Below are 22,819 nucleotides of genomic sequence, written 5' to 3'. Positions count from 1 at the left end.
ATAGACTTATAGAGAGAGACCTTATAAAAAACATTAAAATGTATTACCGGCACGCGAAACCTTAAATTAAAGTGAATAAATGAAGACTCGGCACACCACTTCTGAAAGGTTGCCGACCCCTGGGATATAGTGTACTTGGACTTTCAGGAAACCTTTGACAAGCAGGGCCGGCTCCAGGGTTTTGGCTGCCCCAAGCAGCCAAAAAAAAAAAAAAAATCCGCGATCGCGATCTGCGGCGGCAATTCGGCGGGAGGTCCTTCGCTCCGAGCGGGAGTGAGGGACCGTCCACCGAATTGCCGCCGAATACCTGGACCTGCCACCCCTCTCCGGAGCGGCCGCCCCAAGCACCTGCTTGCCAGGCTGGTGCCTGGAGCCGGCCCTGTTGACAAGATGCCTCACCAAAGGCTCTAAAGCATAGTAGTCAGTCATGGTATAAGAGGAAGTTGCTCTCATGGATTAGTAACTGGTTAAAAGATAGGAAACAAAAGGGTAGGAATAAATGGTCAGTTTTCACAGTAGAGAGATGTAAATAGCGTCCTCCAGGATCTATCCTGGGTCTAGTGCCGTTCAACGTACAGTAGACCCTTGTTATAATACCCTTCGCAATAGCGAACCTTGGGCTATAGCAAATGTGGTCCCTGGATCCCACCTCCATCCCCACCCACTGTGGTGGGGAGCTGAGAGCTCCTCCAGGCCTGGGGCTGCGGCAGAGAGCTGACAGCTTCTCCGGCCCCAGGGCCGCTGCTGGGAGACAGAGCTCCTCTGGCCCCACGGGGGTCCCAGAGCCAGAGGAGCTCTGTCTCCCTGTTCCCTCTCACTACAACGAACACCTGGGTATACTGAACAAATGGCTTGGATCCCCAGGGGTTTGTTATAGCAATGCTGTACTGTATTCATAAATGATCTGTAAAAAGGGGTGAACAGTGAGGTGACAAAGTTTGCAGATGATAAAAAGTTCCTCAAGATCGTTAAGTCCAGAACTGACTGTGAAGAGTTACAAAGGGACCTCACAAAACCCGGTGACAAGGCAACAAAATGGCAGATGAAATTAATCTGAAAACATAATTCCAACCCTGGATACAGATGAAATTAATCTGAAAACCTCTGCTCAGTGTGCTGCAAAAAAAAAAAAAAAAAAAAAAAAAAAAAAAAAGGTAGCAGAATGTTAGGAACCATTAAGAAAGGGATTGATAATAGGACAGTAAATACCATAATGCCACTATGTAAATCCATGGTATACCCACACATTGAATACTGCATGCAATTCTGATTGACCATCTCAAAAAAAATCTATTAGAATTAGAACAAGTACAGAGAAGGGCATTAAAAATGATTAGGGATATGGAACAGCTTCCATGAAAGGAGAGATTGAAAAGACTGGGACTGTTCAGCTTAGCAAAGAAACCATGGTGGGGGGGGGGGGGAAGGGGGAGGAAGGGGATATTGTAGAGGTCTATAAAATCATGACTGATGTGGAGAAAGTGAATAAGGAAGTGTTATTTATCCCTTCATATTACATAAGAACCAGAGGTCACCCATGGAAAGTAATAGGCAGCAGGTTTAAAACAAACATAAGGAAGTATTTCTTCACACAACACAATCAACCTGTGGAACTCATTGCCAGGGGATGTTGTGAAGGCCAAAAGTATAATGGGGTAAAAAAGAATCAGATAACTTCATAGAGGATAGGTCCAGCAATGGCTATTAGCCAAGATGGTCAGGGATGCCACTCCGTGCTCTGGGTGTCCCTAAACATCTGACTGCTAGAAGCTGGGACTGGATGACAGGGGATGGATCACTTGATAAATTGCCCTGTTCCATTCATTCCTTTTGAGACATCTCACACTGGCCACTGTCGGAAGACTGAATACTGGGCTAGATGGACCATTGGTCTGACCCAGTATGGCCATTCTTATGTAATACATCAGATGTCACTCATAGGGTAATAAATCTGAGATGACTGCACGAATTGGTGAGAAGTGATGCGCAAAGGAAAACTGTACTCTTCCTTTAAATACCCTTTCTTTAATAATAGAAAAAGATATAAGCTATATGACCTTAAAAGTAAAGGCTGAAGTTCATTCCTATGGTTCAGTAACTGTTGAATCAAAAGTGCAATCCACCTGCCAAAATCATTTTACTCTAATGAATGTTTAAAAAAGGAAATGCTGTTGTATCCTCCTCTATAGCCACTTAAATGTAAGTAGCTTATACAAAGGAACCCAGTTATTTCTCTTACAATTATTTCTTACTTGTTAAGACAATATATTTTCTATGCACCAAAATAAGCCCTATCTGGAAGTACTGTACAATGGTGTCTTAAGGTATGTGTTTACACAACAGAGAAAAACCTGTGGCTGGCCTGTGCCAGCCAACTTAAGCTTGTGGGGTTCTGGCTCCGAGGTTGTTTCATTGCTGTGTAGGCTTCTGGACTCAGGCTGGAGCCCAAGCTCTGGGACCCTCTCACCCCGCAGAGTGCGAGCTGGAGTTGGCTGGCCTGGGCCAGCCACAGGTTTTTCTCTGTTGTGAAGACATACCCTAAAATGAATACCTCATAGAGGAATGAACATAGAAAAGAATAGACACTTTAACATGCCAAAATATATACCATAATAGAAAATGGACCCAATAAAAATGTATACAATGAATACATTTTTGTGTGCATTAAACCCAAAATACAGAGGTAAATTATCTGCTGGTGTAAACTGGTGCTGCTCCATCGACTTAGTTGCATGGTATCAGTTCATACCAGCATCTAATTTGGCCCATACTTTCAAGGGGTTTGATCCCGCTTCGGTTCAAATCAGTGGAAAAAACACCTGTTAACTTTAATGGTGCCAAATCAAGCCCTAAAAGAGCAGACTCGTCTTAAATGACTGCCTTCTAGAAGATGTACAAGATTATCCATTTATCATCTTTATTGTATATATGCTGTGTGTATCCTTCACGTCAGTAGCCTATAGTGAGAACTGTCATGGGACTTTTGCCTGGGATATTATTTTTATTATTGTATTAAACCCAAAGCTCCCAATCAGACTCATTGTCCTGGGGCTGGACAAACACAGAGGAAGATACAGTCCCTGCCTCAGAGACCCCATTTCTGCAAACCACACCTGCAGAACTTTTTACTCGTGATTAAACTTATGCTGGTGGGTAAACGTTTGCAGGTTTGGAGCCCATTTTTCTTTTTGTTAGCATACCTATTTTAAAAAGAAAATGTCCCCTTTTGTGTATGTTTAACTGCTGCCCATGTCTCCTAAGTGTAGAATAAATCCTAATAGCTTGGTTGGAAAGGAGGCTTCATTTTAGTTAACCTGGACGAAATATTGTTGCATGTGGACAGTGGTGGTGTTGGTTCAAGTTTCATATGTGGTATTATGTTCATGGAGAAACAAGTGTCATGATATGGGATGGCATGGCATGGCACGGGATGGACTGAAGGTGACGATCATATATTTGAGAATTACATTGCCAGCTGGCAGATATACCAATTGCAAAGGAGTCTCTGTTGTTGGGAAATTTGGAGTTTTCAATTGTCAAATCAGTATTAAACTTCCAGTATTTAGGAGATAGTTTTCTTACAGGAAAACAGTGTTAAACACTCTCACTAAAAGTTAACACTGTGTTGTAACCAGCTAATAATGCTTTAGGGTGATAGCATAGATTATTGTGGTAGTAAATTTAATTGTAACATCTGGAAAAATCTTCTCATGTTATGATTTGTGCATACATTTAAATTTAGTGCTGCCATTGATTAAGGTATAGAACCAAGACATTTCTGCTACTTTAACCACGGGGTCTTATTCCTTTTTTAAATCAGTGCTCCAATTCATCAATTAAGTACTCTTCTCTGTAATAAAGTAAGAGCACATGTTATCTCCATGTGTGGTATTCATGGAAGGCTAAATAAGAGGAACATTACATATAAGAACATTTTGGATATGATGTATTTGCTACTGCAAAGTCAAAGTTCATAGAACATTTGTACTCCACTGTTTCTCTTTGGAAAACATAAAGACTAAGTTCATTTCTGTAGATGAGCTTGCAGCTAAGGAAGCAAGAAAGGAAGGGAGACTAACATCTGCATTTGAAAGAAATACTAACACCAATGACTTATCCTTATGCAATAGTGCATTAAAATTCAATACTTTGGAATTCTAAAGGGCCACTGTCAAGATAAAAATCATATAAAAATTATTTACTTGTGTGATTCAGACCTTTTAGAGTTGAGGACTTTTTCAGTGGGAACATGCTGTCAGGAATCAGGACTCACAGCTGATCTTGGGACCAGCTAACTGCCCTGCCGCTGAACACTCTGATTGACCATACCACCCGATTGGCTGAGAGGCGCCACCAGATCTGTTCTGAAGCCCAGCAGCAGCACTAGACTAATAGTTACTCAATGCTTATGCCTGCAGCAGTGTTTGTTCTTGAGCTAGCCTTCCTATGCTGTTTGGTTCCTGACTTTGGCTCTGACTCTAGCTTTGACCTTTGGTGCTGTTTCTGCTCTCTGACCACCACGGTTCTAACCATTCAGCTTGACTACTCACACCTTGTTTTGTGACATCTGTAGTTTGCTGTGTTTTAAATCTATGACCTGTCAACAGGAGGACCTCAGCTGATCTCAATTGTTTGGGACAGCCAATAGAAAGGCAGTTGCACAAGGCCCAGTCCTGCATGGTGCTGAATATTTCTTGTTGGGTGCTGTACACCCTTAATGATCACTGAAATCAGTGGAGTTAAGGGAGTTTAACACCTTGTATCATTAAGTCCTTAGCCAGCATACAGACAGTTTAGGACTTTATCTTAAAAACAGCATCTTAAATTGCTCTGAGAACAAACAGGAATTAGCAAAGCATGTAGAATGTGGGTGTAACATGCTCAGGACCAGTATCAGTGAGAAAAAGTCTGCTACCTTCTATACTAGCTGAAGGAACTTCCAAGTGATCTTCAAGGTAACCCCCTCCCCCTACCCCCTCTGAACAGTGTTGCAGAAATCCCACCTGATGTGTATTTATGTCAAATTATTTGTCTACTTAGAGTGTTTCTAAACCCTTACACAAGTGCCTTTGATCATTAAACATTCATTCCAAAAGGAGAACAAGCTATCTACAATAAAGGTTATGAGGCTGACTTCAGCTTTATTGAATTTATAACTTTTTTTCAAACTGACATGGCAAATGCACAAACAAATCAACCCAAATAATTCCTATACTTTTTTGTCTTGTAGTTTTTGTGGTTCTCTGGCAACTTAGTACTATTACTATTATACTCAATCCTAATTACTGAAATACCAATGGTCTGATTTTCAGAGGTGCCCAGCACTCTCAACTTCCAACAAAGAAAGTGTCTTGGCACTTCTGAAAATCAGGCTATATAAAAGTATCCATAGTTACGTAGGCCCCAATTCAGCAAGATATTTAAACATGGGTCTAACCTTAGGCATGCAAGCATGCTCATTGACTTCAATAGGCTGTTCATATGCTTCAGGTTATGCACATGCTTAAGTACCTTGAAGAATTGGGGCCTTAGTTGTAGTTTTCAGCATTTATTTCTGAAATTCAATGTTTAACATATGCAAATTTTCAGGATGTTTGTCTGGTTTAGCAGTTAAAAAATATTTCCAAAATATCTTTGGCCATATTATTCTCTTTTACATTTTTTTTTTGTGTGGATTCCGAGGGGACACTCTTTGCAGTGTGAGGACATGAACACAAACAGCCAAACTGTAAGCAGCAACTAGAGAACCCTTGAGGAAGTTCCGATGTTTATCAAGCTTCCTGCTGCATCATTGCCTGGATCTCTCTGTTAACTCTGGAGCACCAGGAATTCTAAAACCACTGCACACTCTCCCCGAATACAAGTAAAATTATAAGCAACAAAACTGCACTAGTCTTTTTCTGGACTGAGCATTTAACTTCTCACAAACAAATTCATGTGCTTAAGTGCTTTGCTGGATCGGGGCCAGAGAGATCATCTTCCTGCAGGATCAAACACTATATGTAGTCATATGCAATGCACCAAAAATAAAAGGGTAATAAGGAGAGAGTTGAATAGACTTAATTTCTCTTATGTAACCAGCAGTCATGTAGGTCTGTCGTTATTATTCATACCTGACATCTGTCTGGGGCAGTTGTTGACTGAAATGCACAGCTTGATAAGGAACTCTGCTCATTTCAAGAGCAATGATTGCTTTGTCTGGCTTTTTCTCTTCAGTCTGAAATATTAGACTCTATGGTAGTTCTTCTATTTTGAATCATGGATATTGGGGATTGACTGATAGTGAGAATAATATTGTGAAGAATTACCTAAGCATTATTGCTCTCAGAAAAAGTGTTTTGTTTTTCTGTTTTATTGATCTATTTCCTGTTGTTTTCATATGAGCTCTTCAGCATGTCTAGGAAGATTCTGTTTCATAGTTTGGGATGGCCTGGATGGATATTTTGTTTTGATTAGGCCTTTTTTGTTTGCACTTTATTCATTTAACATATTATTGTTGCACGAACATTACAAGAGCTGCTCGTTTCATCATGTTATCAGACATTTTATTGATCACACAAGGTGAAACTAGAGCTGTTTGAAAACTGCCAATTGCTTTTTTTGTGTAGGAAATCTTGAAAAAATATTGTTTTTCCTGAGAGAAATCTCTGTTTAAATGACATAAATATTTTGGTTTCAAAAACCCTGAAAATTAAAAATATGTTGGGACTTCAATGAAAAACCAGAAAATTCTGACCAAATTTAAAAGTTTTCATGAAAAAAACATCATTTTTGGTTCACAAGACATTTTTCATTAATTTTTATTTATTTATTTATTTTTAATGAAACGCTTTCCACCATTTCTAGGTGAAACTCACCCTTGTGCAGCTTTCAGTTTAGGATTGAAGTGGACTGTAAGTGGTGCATAGGCCTTGTTTCACCCATGGCAACATACCAAAGGGACAAAGAAGGTGGTCAGTCATTAGTTCTGTCTTCCACAGTTCCCATACCATATCTACATCTGTTTATACAGTATACTGTAACCAACCATATTGGCTTATATTTGTATGTATATCGAGGGTAGTCAATAGGCAGACCATGAGCCAAATCCGGACCACCAGATGCTTTTGAACGGACCCCAAAATCTTTTTATTTGAGTATTATTATTATTAATTATATCTATCGTTATTGTTGCCGGGTTTTTTATTTGGAGTCTGTACCTTGACCAAGAAATTTGGACCTTGACAAAAAATAATTGACTATTCCTGGTCTAGACTATCTGATCCCAAACACACCATATTTATAAAGAGTCAAGTTAGGAAAAAAAATTTCTCCTCCAGAGAGAGAGGATGATAATAAAAATAGCCACATTGTGGAAAGGGTTAAATAAGGCCGTTTCCTAACTCGTGCCCGGAACTAGGGATAACAGATGTACCAGCGTGATCTAAATTATGGATGGAAGTGAAGTTAACCATAACTGCCTTGTTTAACTTGTCCATTTATGGCCTACTATTCTGTCCCTTTGGCTCTGCCCCTGGCTTTCATCATGTAACAAGACACACTTACAAATCTTGGATCTGCCAGAAAAACAATGTCTGGCAAACTCTTTAAAAAGATGGGTATTTTGTCATTTTAAAATCCACGAAAGAATAACTTTTTAAAATAAATTAAATCAGTTGTTTCACATCTGACATGGCTGGGGTCTGCTATCTGAAAAATAGTTTAGAAGAAGGCTTTCTTGTGTTTTTTGCCTTCAGCAAAGACTTATAACCCAGTTAAAACAATTCTGAACAGGCAGATCAGGATTGCTTTTGAAGTTCAATCTGAGTTAGAAAATTATTGATGTTAACTTTCCCAATCTCTTTATGAGGAAATATAAAACATATATTTAATAAAAGCTCATTAGTGCTGCTGCTGGCAGAGGGCATGACTGAAGAGAAGCGCTCCCCCCCCCCCCCCGCTTGGTTTATTAAGAAGTGGGAGAGGGAGGCTGTGAAGAAATGTATTGGAGCATAAAGATAGACTCTGGAGTCTCCCTGAGAAACAGCTGCAGTATGGATGGCTGGATTACTGACGATGATGATGATTATCTGATGATAAGTTTCTGAGGCAGCATTCATGATAGAGGGCATTTATTTTGCTGCAACAAGTAACTGTTCTTGTTTGCTTTCTCAGAGTTATATTTTTTCAAAACAAAAGCCTAGAACCTTTGAGAGTAAAATAGTTTTCAGGTTTATTCATGTCCTATGGTGGGTGGGAGGCAGGTGGGGAATGCTACTGTTTCTATTTTATATCCTTTAGATTTTCTATAATATCCATTTGTGATTGTAAACATATTTTAACTACTCAGATGTGTTTGCAAGGAGCAATATACATAATACATTTGAGATATTCAGTTAATCAAGGATGTAATGGTATTGTTCTCTTCTTACCTCAACTACTTGCCCTGAGGGCCCTGGCCAGTTTTGCTCCTGGTGGCTGCCTGAGTGATATTGCTGCAGTTGAAATCACCTTAGGTGCTTGGGCCCAGATCCACAAATGTGCTTAGGCATCTAAGTACACCACTTAGCTGCTGTCTAATCCTGTGGGTGCCTAAACTCATTGAGCACCTACATTTTCATTCTAAAAGTTCCTAGGTGCCTAAATTTCTGCCTCTAGGCACGCACAGTGGACATGTGCCTTCTAGGAGCCTGGCCATCTATCTCCCGCATATGCCCTTGCACAATCCACAAATGGGAGAGATGCACCTTCCCCTGCCTATCTTGCCTGCAGGGCCCGATCCAGTAGGTATGCACAGAGGCTGCCTACTGGCTTGTATCCCATTGAAAATCTGGACAAAGGAGGAAGAAATGGTGCCCACCTTATAACTTGTAGCCCAATAATTAGAGAACTCACCTGGGCTGGGGATGACCTGAACTCAGTTCTCCTCTTTGCCTAGTGTGGGGGTGGGGGCTGTGAGCAGGGGCTGTCCCATCTCTCAGAAGAGTGTTGTAACCTCTGAACTATGGGATATTCTGATATGGAGCTCTGTTCTGATGGGAGGGCCAAAGGAAAGTTTGGGCAGACTGGGATATGGGCTGGGATGCAGGGAAGAATTTTATTTTCATATGCTTTGGGGAATTACTTCATTTTTCTTTTCTTGAAGTTATTTTTTATATTTAGCTACGTAATGATTGATTCAAAGGCACCTATAGTCTCGGGTGCTTTTTTTTAATAGATGGAAATAAAAGTAAATATAAAAAAATTGCATTCATCAGGATAAATGGGCCCCTTGCATGCAGGCACCCATTTAAAAGTGTCTGAATGCCTAAGCAAATACAAGTTTGGCCTTGCAAATAGTGGATTTTGCAAATGGGTGTGCTTGCAATTTTGGAGGCACCTTTCAAAATCTTCACTAAACTCAAATCAAATCTCTTTTGAAATCGTAAAATGCTCAGCTAAGTGTGCTTTCATTTCATCTTTCTGTACAGAACTGGAAGTGCCAGAAATCTTACAAGAAAGCCTGCACTCATGACGCTTCCAGTGAAATTTCACAAATTCAGGAGCTTTGGATAAGCTGTATACTGTTTATCTCTTCCAGTTTCTATTGATATATAACTAACTTCTATCTAATACGCCTGATATCTTTGTCACAAATTAAAAAACTTGCCTAAGGTCACAGCATCTGTGGCAGAGGCCAAAATATAACTCAGATCTCCAGTTTCCCAGGTCTGTGCTTTAACCACTAGATCAGTGGTGGGCAACCTGCAGCCCAGGGGCCTCATGTGGCCTGCCAGGGTAATCTGCTGGTGGGCCGCGAGACAGTTTGTTTACATCAACCTTCCACAGCCACAGCCACTGGGGGCTCCCAGTGGCCACGGTTCGCCGTTCCTGGCCAATGGGAGCTGCGGGAAGGAGTCTAGTGCAGGTATCTACCACTGCACTAGATCATACAGACCCCTTAAATTAAAAGAAAAATGTTCCTTCATAATTTATATATATCAGAAATTGCCAATGGTGCATACGGCATTCATATATCGAATAGAATAAACTGTGTTACAAAGGAATCTCAAGTCTATTCTTTTTTAAGGACATAGAGTACCTTAATATTAAATTACATGAAGTGTCCTGGAATGTTCTAGCAAACCTCTTTAACATACATATTCATATACCTTAAATATGAAGACATGTTCACAGAAACCTTGTTTAGTTAAGTTACTTTTTATTGTCTTCAGTAGATAGTGTGAGTCAAATGGCTTTGAATCCAGGGAAGGCATTACTTTGACTAGGGCTTTATTGAAATTAAATTTAGAGTTTGAATCAATGCCCAGGAATGTCGTCAGATATAACAGATTCAATTTGTTAGTCTCTTCACTTTAAATGTGTTTTTAAAAACAAAGCAGATAATTCTTCCAAGCCTTCAGATTTCTAATGCTTTCAGCCTTTGCTTAGGCTGAATGAACTGTTATACTTTGGGTTATTGTACATTAAATCCACCCTGTTGTGTCTGTCATATGATTACACATGAATATGATGCATAATCTGGATATAATTTGTAGATCTTAATCTATGTCCTTTGTTACTATCATAGCTGTCTTTTTTTATATATATATTTCGGAGGGGTAATGGTAAAGGCAGGGGTACTGGAACAATTTTTATAGTGGGGGTGTTGGGAGCCATTGACCCAAACTTTAAACCCTGTATATGATAGAAACCACTTCAAGCCCTGGGGTGCGGCAGTACCCCCAGCACCCTTAGTTCCAGCACCTATGGGTAAAGGGAAGGACAGGGAGCATAGTTGCTATTGCAGTTCAATAAATACTGTGACTCTTCAAAAAGCCAAAGACAGCACAGGAATCTCTAAATACTGACGTATGAAGATATTGTTTCCCATCACACAATAGACAAGGGTTCATCTAGTTCAGTCTCCTGTAGTGGCCCGTATCACACATACGTGGCTGGTTCCGTTTTGCTATAACAAGGGATTTAAGCTCTAAAGCATGAGACTTACTAGTTCTTTTTACTGATTCCCTATCTAATGTAATAGCAGATGCCATTATTATGTATAACATCTTTTAAAGCTCTTACTAAGCTAATTACCTCACTTCTATATTGCAGCAATGAGTTCCACAGTTAATGAGTGTTATAAACCCTGATGCTGAACTGGAGATTACATGAAGTTTCATTGATTTCAAGGACCAGGTAATTTTTTAAGAACCTTAAGTAGGTGACATTTGTAAATAAGAAGTTCCAACACATCATGGAATTTTTTGCTTGCTTTAGACTTAATGGTTTTAGAGAGCATGAAGGTAATAATAATGGGCCAGTGTGGTGCAGCAGCTTTGCACCAGTGTTAGAGGCATACAGGCTGCCACACCCCTCCTGGCTGGTGCAGTGGGTGTGGACAGAGGAAAGGAATCAGGATTTTTTGCACTGTATTTATCCCTTTGTTCTCACCATAGGGACATTCGCTCACAAGGGGCCAATGGTGCAAAAGGCCTCAAATCAGAAACTGCAAAGGCCACTTTTATCTCCCCTGTGCATCCTTCTCCCACTGCTCTCCAGGGCTCAACCCCCATGATCTGACCCATTGCCTCTTGAACCATCTGTGCTACTTATCGGTGCTAAAAAAGATATTAAGAAAAAGGTTCCTGCTGAGATTAATCTTTTCTCATCTCTGAAGTGACTCATAAAGACTGCTTTGCTTTCTTATTATTTAAAAAAATGAAAGTTATGTTGTTCTTGTTTTTGAAGCCAGATATAATATGCCTCCTTTCTGTCATGTTCCACATGTTTATATTCTTCTGTTTCTCAGTCTTGTGACCTTGTGTAGCACTAGCCAGTGCACTGGGAAAAACTGTTAGTTTTTCCCCATGTTTTTTGTTTGATTCTCTTTTCTTTCAATCTTGGATTCTGTTTTCTGGGCTCTGGCAAAAGCCTCTTGCCAACTCCCAGAAAAGCAAGTCAGGCACCAAATCCTTTCTACAACGTAAAGCATCTTTCTGCATTTTTACACTAATTGGGTCCAGTCTAAAATGCAATACAAGTTTTAAAGTACTAGCCATTTATTCCTATTCCTATCCCCTCTACTCTTCTTTGAGCATCCCTCCAGAAGAAAAAGAGAACACACGTTACCTTTGCTAATTTCAAGAACTTTCTTTTGCAGTCATCCCATCTTGCTATAAAAGCTCCATCCCTCTTCAAAGCACTCTGATGGCAGTATGAAAGGAAAGCTGCAGATGATAGGGGAGTAGGCTGTATTCACAAAGATGCTATTACAAGTTATCAACACCTTGGGCGAAACTCAGCTTGTATAGTGTGCCTGCATGAGGCCTCTGCACTACCAAACTACTTAAAATAGAAGTGAAGTGCTGCAAAGGCCTTCTGCTAGCCACCTGCACAGGGATGATTGTCTCCTTTTTTATTTATTTTCTGCTGCATCCAAGTTTTGCTTCAAATATTGGCCTGGGTTGCACAATGGAGTAGAGTGAAGCAGGGTCCGCAGAGTATTGTTTTCTCCACTGGACAGGCAGGTGGAAGAGGGTAGGATGAAACGTCACCCCCCTCCCCCTTCAATGTGCCAGCCAGTATAACTACATGGCCACACTAATGGAAGGACGCAGCACCGAGTATAGACTTGGCTCAGGTACTTCCTTCCTGGAGCAGCTAGGAGACTGGGAAGCAGCTTGTGACTTTCTGAGTCGGTCTCTCTCCTGCGCTGCTCCAGGGACGATGCAGTAAGGTGCTAACGCTTATGCTGGGTAGATTGTAATGATCTAGCTAGAGAAAGGAGAAGTTTGCACTTGTCAATGGTAACCTTTTAGATTTCTCAAATTTAAAAAAATCGCCAAATTCACCAGTTTTGTTTCACACGGGAAAGTGTAGCGTTCTTTAATTACTTTCACTGAGACACTGATATCTTCATCAGGTGCTGTTTAAATATTTTCCTGAATGTGTTTAGCATTTTTCAAATAATAAATGCATCTTCCTCTATTAAGCAAAAACTTCTTTTGATAACTCCTGTTTTGTTTGAATAAAACTAGAAAAGTATATTGTTTTCTGAATTTCTCCGCAGCATATGTCAGTAATTCAGAAAAATGTGATTCTTTACGCTCCATAATGACCCATTAGAAGTTCAGCTACAATACTGTATCATGAAGTTGAAATCATAATTGATTTTTGTACTGCTAATTTCATAGCCTTCTATATGCGTTTGAGATAAGAATATGGAAGGACTGGGAATTGGATTTGACAATACAGTTTGACTCACGCAGTTTAGTTTCCATAAAGGTTTGTTGGAATGCAAAGTGAACTTGTGTGCAAAGATGTGTGGTGTATTATATAGAAACCTGAAAAAGACTGAATTCTAAGAACATGTTGAGCAGTGGGTATCAATTTGTCTAGCTAAAAAATGAATATGCATAGACAAAGTTTACGTACTCATTAAAAAATGTGTACACATCAGAATGGTTTGCATATGGTGGACTATTCCATAAATGGCTTTATTTAGTGAACAAAAGGGAATCTCAACTACAGTATCTTAGTAGTTGTAGTAATTCTTTGTCAGGTGCCTTTACTAAAATAGTAGGAACCATGATCATTGAAAGCATAGATGACTTGGGAACCGTAGAAAGTCTTGTAGCCCAGTTAATAAATGTATCACAAAGACATAACAGTTGGAAAGGACCAGTCGCTGTTTGTTGATATCTTATAGTTAATATTTATAAAAAGTGAGGGTAAAGGAGACTTATTTCCTTGGGGTGATATCCTAACCACTCTGAAGTCAATAAGAGTTTTGCCAGTGACTTCAATGGGGCCAGGAATAATTGTTGTTGTATATTTTTAAACAAACTGTTTGCTTTCTGTGCAGTTTATAGATGTTAATCTGTATGTGAGGAAAAAGTTAACAGGTTGGATAATATATGTAGAAAAAGTACTTGTGATCATTTTTCCATAAACGTTTACTAGGTCTTTTGTAGTCACCATGGATCTGATTGTTTCTGTTCCTATGCTGATTAAAATAATCTATACACTTTTTGTATACAAAATAATGAATGGCAATGACAACAATTTGGGAATCTCTGAACAATTTATGTATTCTGTGTGAGGTTATGAATTCTGTATCTTTACCAAGATGCAAACCACCATTTGAATGTGCAGCCTTTTGCCTTCTCTGTGGTCTGTTTACTTCCATGTTGTCCTGAAATTCCAAAGGCTGGTGGTAAAAGAATAACAAAAGAGGGCTGTTGATATAAAATGCTCAACCACTGAAATGTAACACTCTAAACTGGCTCCCAACTAGCAAAATTGATTTAGCAGAGGAGAGGTCACCTTGGCAACAAAATCACCTGGCAGGGGTTTCTGATCATGTGGAGAGGCTGGAAGGACAATACCTGACAAAGGGAACTAAAGGTATAAATAGGGAGGAATTGACCTATCTGGGATCTTTGACCATTTTACCTCCAGCTGTGGTGGAGAGAGAAGCAATTCAGTACGTACAGGCTGCATGAGGCAGGAAGCCCTGCTTGCCTTCCTGAGCCCAGATGATCCCCAACGGAGGGTGATCTAGAAAGGGGCACTGCTTTTAGGATGTTTGTTGTTTTCTAATTGATCTGTACTTTCTTGTGCTTTATATGATTAACTAAAAGAGCAGTGATACTTCTGATTCTGTGCAAAGTATCTCTGTATGTTAAATGGTTCACAATCTACTGTTTGCCTCTGGAGAGAGTTAAACAGTGAACTGGAAGCGTCACACCTTTGGGATGGAGTTCTGGGAAAGGGTACGTGTAAGTGTGGGGAAATCTAAAGTGCTGAGCCTAGAAGGTGTAGGTATCTGGACAGCGAGTTCCAGTTCTCAGAAGGCAGTGTTAGACCCTGGGTCCACACTCAGAGAGTGTGCCTACAGACAGACCTGTCACTGGGTAGCTGGGCCCCGTGAGTAGACTGGGCCCAGCTCCCCTGTATCACAGCCGGTGAGCTGAATCCAGCCAATTAAAAGGGGCTGGGCTACACCTGCACCTATTCAGGGCTCTAGAGGCCAGGCAAAGAGGAGAGTGGTTGGGACAGGCTGCACCTGGGAAAGAAGCTATTGTGGAGAGGAGCTAACGCTCTAAGGACTCACCACAAGAAAGTGGTCAGGTGCTCAGGGAGGCAACTCTGGGGCTATTGCTCTAGGAAGGGAGCCAAGTGACTAGAACTGGGAAGCTGCCATTAGCAGACTCCTGGGAGGTATGTCCCTGAAACCTGCAATCAAAGAGCAGGCCATTTATTTAGGTAATTCAGAGCTCAATTTCTAGATTTTCAGAGTTGTTCAGATAAGTATCTAAACTTCTGGAAGCTTATTCGGACTGAACATTTGGAGGTTTTTGCATCACCAATAAGCAATGGAATAACTAGATATAATCAAGGCCTAATGAAAAGGTGTTTTGTTCTTTTATATAAATCAGTAAGATCAAATAAATACACTGGTACAAATCCTCCAGTGCAGTTCAACCACTTGGTGACTCTTCACTTTGTGTCCTAAACCCACATAACCAGCAATGAGAGGACCACCCCAATGATTCCTTAGTGGCATAGGCTCAGCATAGCAATTCATATGTCACTCTCCTCATGGCTGCTAGTGTAAGAAGCATCATACATACTAAAAAGAAAAATACCTTTTCCTGAAAAACTATCATGAGCAAAGGTGTAGGGCTTAAATGTCTTGATTTTGGAGACTGCTCTGGTTCTATATGAACTGACTATGGCATGTCCGTCTATATGCTATGAGCCAGTAATGATAGTGAGGTCCTCCCTGGACAAAGGTGACCAAACTCTTCAATAGGGGAGGCAAACACCCTCTTTCCCCAACCTACGGCATTTAACTAAATTTGGCTTCAGCCAGCTTGCTCCCAACCAAGTCCCTATCTTGGCTAGCAGCTCGCTGCACAATCTGGATTTGATGAAGGAGTGAGTGCTCTCTCATTTCACTGTCTACCCCAACACCTTAATATATACTTTCAATAGTAGGGCGTACAGAATATATCCTTGTGGATCTTCACATGAGGGAAATCCCACAAGGAAGAAACTATCCTCTGTGTTCCCAATCCTATTCCTTTGACCTCAATGGGAACAGGATAACACCCTTAGAAAGAAAAGACTAGAACCACCTGAGTAACATTGTCTGTTCTAGGCAGGATCCAGAGACACAGATCGACCAAATCTTTCAGTTAATTGTGTCAAAGGCTGCTGACAGATCCAATCGAATCAACATGGACACGTGACTTTTGTCTTCTTGTGTGTGTGTGTGTGTGTGTGTGTGTGTGTATGCAACCTATTTCTAATTTATTAAATTAACTTAGCTAATGTATAAGTATTTTAAATAATTTGGGCCACATTAATAACATATAATTTAGGTTTAGGTAAGCAGAAAAATTTTAAACTGGATAAAATAGATTCCCCCCCCCCAAATAGTTGATGGATGTTCTTTTAATTTGAGGGTAAAAGTTAGTCTTGAGTAGAAACTTGATTAATGCTCATACGGACTGAACTGAGTCTTAGTGGAAAATTTTGTAGCTCAAAATAAAGCCTAAGCAAATGTAAATAATGAATCTAACTTTTGCATCATCTCAAAAGCTTCAATAGAACTGCATACCGGTTTAATCATGTTTGTTGGACTCTACAGTAAACGCTGATCTAGTAAAAATATGACTTTTATGAAATGTCACATTTTCCTCCAGGCATCTTTCCATCACAGTGTAGTAAATAATTTTCTGTCCGTGTTATAAAGCACAGTTCCCTAAAGGACAGGTTACATGACAATTTGAGGTATGACAACTGTCTGCCATTATTAATAATAAAGATGTTGCAATTCTGTTGCTACATAAATTGGCAATAATTTGGTTGGCTCAAAAATATGCCTCTAAAATCTTGCTGATATGATCAAAGGAGCATGTCAATGTTTTCAGTATATGCAAACTTGATTCCTTTATCTGAAAGAAAACCAGATGACTAAAAATGAGATTTTTAGATTTTTACAGTTTCACTTTTTCTCATTTAGTATTTAGACATCTACTGTAGTAGTTGAACCATTTCAGCATCAAACATTATACTGAAATGGTTCTAGCTGTATGAAAAAACGATGGTAGTTCTGAACATAAGGCAAGTCACCGGTTACTCACCACCTAGTTACTACTTGCAATATAGTTCAGAATATTAGTTTGACATGCAGCTTGATTGTCTACCTTTAGACAATCAAGGGTAGACATTTGTTAGCACTTATACAAGTAGTTTCCTTGAATATTATTATATGCTCACCACTGAGTAAGAGTTGCCCAGTTGAACCCAACAGATGTGATAATTTTGGTAACCATAATTAGCTTTTTGAAATAAATTCCTTTTGTGTGAATGTAGTGTTTTGTAAAAGGTGATGAATTCACCTCCCTGGAGAAAGAAGTTCTCTCCCTGCAGAACAGTTACAGCGTAAAAAGCAGCATTGTAAGCTTTCCTACTTTGTCACAGAAATGTGCCTAAATTCTGTTCTGGAAAGACCATCTCTAAATAATCTACATTCCAGCTAATGCCAATGGCGATGATGGGTTTTTTGTGATATTTAGGCTTGTCCACTGGGAACTCAAATGAGACAACCAAACTAGTTTCACAGTCAACTTATTTTTTTTTTAATTTAGAAAATAATTTTTGATCTTATTGAAAGATTGGAAAACATGCCTTATTGTTAAAAACTCAAGGAGCTCCTATCTCTTTAGCTTATCAAACAGTGATTTGATCACAGTCTAGAAGTACCTACATGGGGAACAGAAATTGGACAATAGAGGACAAAGGTTTAACAACATCCAATGTCTGGAAGCTGAGGCTAGACAAATTCCGATTAGAAACAAGGTGCAAACTTTTAGGTGAGGATCATTAACCTTTGGTATAGTTTACCAAGTGGTGTGGTGGATTCTCCATCACTGTGAACTTTTAAATTGAGCTGAATATTTTTCTAAAATTATACGCTGTAGTTCAACCAAAGGTATTGGATTTGAAGTAGGAATTTAATTCAAGGAAGTCGTATGACCCATGTTATGCAGGAGGTCAGACTAGATGATCACAATGGTCCCATCTTGCTTTAAAATGTATTGATTATTGTACTTTACAAACACTCTTTGGAGAGTTGGAACTGAAAGTCATTCAGTTATTTGAGTGCTGGATTACTGGCATTTTAGAGAAATATTCCAAACTCCTTTCCTCCTCATAAAAATAATTACATAGACTTTACGAAGAAAAGTGAAAAATTGGCCTTACCAACCGGGGGCTTGCTCCTGTGAGGTACTGAGCAGTCTCATATTTGTTATGCATTGTCCTACATTGCCCTGTTACTTTTGCTTCTCTGTCTGATCCTCCTGCCATCCTCTTCTTCGTGAGACACGTTTGACCAACCCAAACTAAAGCTAATTAAGACAGCTATTTTCTAATCTGAGGTGACTGAGAAAAAAGTGAGGATGTGCTCAACATCATTTGTATTTTGCAACCAAGAATTCATTCCTCATGTCACCAGAGATCATACTAGCTGACATAGTTCCTCTCTAAATTCATCTCCAGCTATTCCTTAGTCATTAAAGGCAGGTTTTCATCCACATAATTTTGACAACTGTAGCCTGAAATCACCTTGATGGAGATTAATGCGGGCAGGAATTATTTACCAAGAAATGGATACCCGATTGTAGTGTCTAATAACCACACCTATAGAATACAAAAATAGATAGGCCAAGAATGGTGCCCTACTGATGTAGGAAGAATAGGCTTTGTCTACAGGAAGCTCTTTTTCTTAAAATGTCATTCCCAGTGCAACTTCACTAAATGTAATAATGGTGGGTGTGCTAGGGACTACTGACCTCAATCACTATAACCATTGTGTCATTTAACCCTGTTCAAAGCAGAGCAAGATAACACAAGGGTTAAAATGCTGGCAGATGCCAGTGCCTGGTTTCCCTAGCACTCCCATCATTGCTAGTATCAGTGGAACAGCACCCAGTGATAGAAACTTTCCAAGAAGACAGTTAAATGTAGAGGAGAAGCCCAAAAGTGCTTAAGGGAGGGAACAAGCTCAGGGTGCTGGGAAAAGAGAATGGAAGTCTTCTATGTTTCTCCTCTTATCCTGTATATCCTCAGTCCTACTGGCATTTTCCATTTACTCATCGAACCCGTCCCCCAAGATCTGACTTCATTGCTAATGCACTGCTTTACCAATAACCTGCATTATTTTCTGTCTGTTTTTCTGCCTGTAAATGGGAATAGTTATAATTATCACCACAGAAAGTCAGTCTGCAATGTACACGTATACTATGTATTTCCTGAGTAGTTAATATGCTACTAATTAGTTACGCATGACCATTAAATTAAGTTTCCAAAATCCCTTATTCCAAGTGATTTTGAATATTTTAAACTAAAATTTGCTTTTCTTAGGTTTACCTTTTTAACCAAATTCACACATTTCCTTTTAGGAAGTCTGTTAGTACCCTTGTATTCAAATCATAAACTGTCATAAAGAATCTTTGACCTGGGTTACATTTGATCAGTTTGTCTCTAAAACTTGCCTAAGTTTCACCCTTACACTTTAGGTGAACTTACAGCATGGTCCAATGATACTAAACATCTAATCAGGTCAGCTGAATTTTGCTCTCTTGTCCTTAATCTTTGTGCACTATAGCCTGTTGGACTCATTTTTCAATGTGCTGCCAGTTTTAAGTATCAGTTTTAATACTCTAGTCATCTTTTAAGATGTTTAAAAACCAGATGCCAAAATCCATGTGAGAGGAATTAAGATTATAATACAGAATGTATTATGGGAAGGGTCTCTTAAACCTCAGGCTACACAGCAAGTCCCTACATTTCCATGGTACATAGACTGATTTTGAGTCAGATTATGTTTTGCATACTCCAGTCTCGAGTCACATAATGTACTAGATCAGTATTCCATAAAATCCCCCTTATCCCTTTACCATGACGTTTGGAGAACATTAATATAGCACAGTTAAGAAATGAAAAGTCAGCAAATGCAAAAGTTAAAGTTACACATTCAGGATTTGTGGCCATTATCCCTGCCTCCTTGTATGTACATAACATATGCATTTTATTTTACATTACATGATATATAATTGTACTACTCAATGTACAGTAAAATAGTTTATATATTTTTTTTCTACCACCTAAGAGGCACATTTGTATTATGTTGTTCTGCACTGTGTATAGTGAGCAATGTCCCCAGAAGTCATTTTTATCAAACATATAGAATAAATCAAACATACTATAGATGAGTTATAACCGGAAGGGCTAATAGTAAAAATGTGCTGGTATACACAGGCCACCTAAATTCACTGCTGAGTCTGCAGTATTTATCTAAGTAGGATATAATGTTCTTATAGTGGTACCTGTCACCACAGTGTCTTGGGTGCTGCCAAGATAGAAGACACTATTAAATCACAGAAGGCCGGTTGTCTTTCTTCCTTCTCCTCTTCATTTCTTTTTGTTTTTTTTCCTCCTCTTTGATTTCCTGAATTGTCTGTGGAACATAAGTCCAGGAAGTGACTTTGTTCCGAAGGCTGAGAGATTTGCGTCCATTCTTATCTCATCCTGTGAAGGCTGAGTTCCAAACCCTTGGCGCTGTTGCCAAAAATGACCTGTCTCCCCCACACTTACAAGCTTCGCCTTTGAAGCTGACCGCATCATAGTTCTTGAGGAAGTAGCTTTCGGGGGGAGATGGTGGTTGTGGAAAGAGGTTCTCTGATATCTTGGGCTGATTCCATGGAGGGCCTTGAAGGTTAACAGTGAGCCTTCGAATTATTTGATCTATGGAGAACCAGTGTAGGGAGCAGAGCACAGGGGTAATGTGCAGCGCTCAATTGGCTTGTACGTACATCTCCAGTCTGGGAAATTATTTCATGGTATCCCTGTGATGTTAAAACATACATTCTGGAAAAGCAGATGGCCTTCAGGAGGCTATCGGCTCCAGAAGAGGGAGGATGTTTTGAAGAAAGCAGCAGCTGCTGCTCACCCCACCCACTAAAACCACAGAGGAGGAAGAGAAGGAGAGTAGACCCCTGCCCCCTCCAGTTGCCCAGACCAGGCCTCTCTCCTTAGCAATGATACACCCAAGATGAGGGAAGTGACTCAGGCTGAGGGCTAGGTAACCATCACAGCTGCCTGGGGCTAATGCTGTGGTGGGCCAGGGTTTCCCTCTTTAGTGCCCGCTGCTGCTGCTGCTGGGGGAGGAGGGGATCAACCAGCTGCCATTGCACTTCTGGCACGCGGGGAAAGGTGGGGTCCCAGCCACTATTGCCACCACTGCTGCTGCTTCTCCTGTGGAGTGGTGGTTCCCTTGCTGGTTGGCCTTACCTCTTCCTCTGGAATCCAAGAGAGATGTAGTGGTTTTTATAGCTGCTGCAGGTCCCCTAGCAGATGGGCAAGGAGGAAGGGTACAGTCCATGGCTGCGTCTTCTAGCCTGGAACTTCGCTTCTACCCAGCCTACCACCTCTACAACTCTCCAGCCAGATAAGGGAGAGAGGGATGTTTGGTCTGCTGTCACAGCCACATCTCCTCATCCGGTGAGCTGGGACAGGAAGGGCGTGACCACTCTTCTGTGGGTGGAGAGGAAAGAAGGTCTGTCTCTCCACCAAGCCCCCACTCCATTGCATGGAGCAGTGGTTCTTTTGGGCCCTTCCTGCAAAATTTAGACTGCAGAGTGCCTTGGAGGTTTGCTTCCTGAGCACCGTACGAAGTGTGCAAGAGCCGTCGCTCAGTACTCCCCTTTGACAATAACTATATATTGTGCCAAGTGAAGTCAGTAGAGTAACTCTGGGTTTATATCAGTCTGAGAGTAGAATTTGGCCCATAGGGAACCACACCAATAAAAATAGGTTGGTGTAAAGCACAGTCAGTGCGAGGTGTGTGGTGTTTTTTCTGACAGGAGGCTCTGACTCGTTTGCGTATAAAATGTCCTATAAAGATTTAGGCAGGACAAGATTACTGGTGACTCTAGAAAACTGCATTGGCTAGATCCATAAAGTTACCAGCAGTGCAGAGCTCCTGTGGCAAGAAACTCTGAAGTCTGTGGCAATGTTAATTCTGTTACTCTGTTCATTTGTTCTAGTGCCATGCAATAACTTTTATCTTTAATTAAATAGTTGTCAAAAGAAAAAACCCACAAAGTGAAAATGTAAGTTTTAGAACCTAACTCATTTATCTTATTTATTGGCTCTTACATTCCTGGCTTCCCTGATGGCTTTCCAGCCAGTCACTGCTGAATAAACCTCCATTCCACATGTTCCAATTAGAGAGAGAGTGACATTTTCGGCTGGCATACATAGGGAACCCACCTATCCCTTGGCATTGGTAGGCGGGAGGTCAGGCACTCAGCCAGAACTGACAGCTTCAAGAGAAGCTGCTGAAGGCAGCTATCAGTTTGCTCTTTCCCTGGGGCACATATGTGGAGGCCGGGGAGGAAGAAGAGGCCCAAGCTGGGCTCAGCTTGGTAACACTGGGGATAGAGCCAAATTTAGCTGATCTAAAATTCAGATCCAGGAATTGGGGTTCAGCTCAGCTGCTCAGGATTTACCTCCATGTACTTTCTGGGCTTTGTTAGAATATGCAAATACGCTTTAAAACTTTGATGGAAAAATACTAGAATTTGGAGTGTACAGGCTCCAAAGTCCATGGTTATACAAATCTGATAGGGTTGCAAGTAGGGTGACCAGATGTACTGATTTTATAGGGACAGTCCCGATTTTTGGGTCTTTTTCTTATATAGGCTCCTATTACTTCCCACCCTCTATCCCAATTTTTCACATTTGCTGTCTGGTCACTCTAATTGCAAGACTCTTCTTT

The sequence above is a fragment of the Emys orbicularis genome, chromosome 11, assembly GCF_028017835.1.
Source record: "Emys orbicularis isolate rEmyOrb1 chromosome 11, rEmyOrb1.hap1, whole genome shotgun sequence".
Classification (NCBI taxonomy): Eukaryota; Metazoa; Chordata; order Testudines; family Emydidae; genus Emys; species Emys orbicularis.
The sequence above is the reverse complement of the archived record's forward strand: the minus strand, read 5'-3'. Positions refer to the sequence as shown.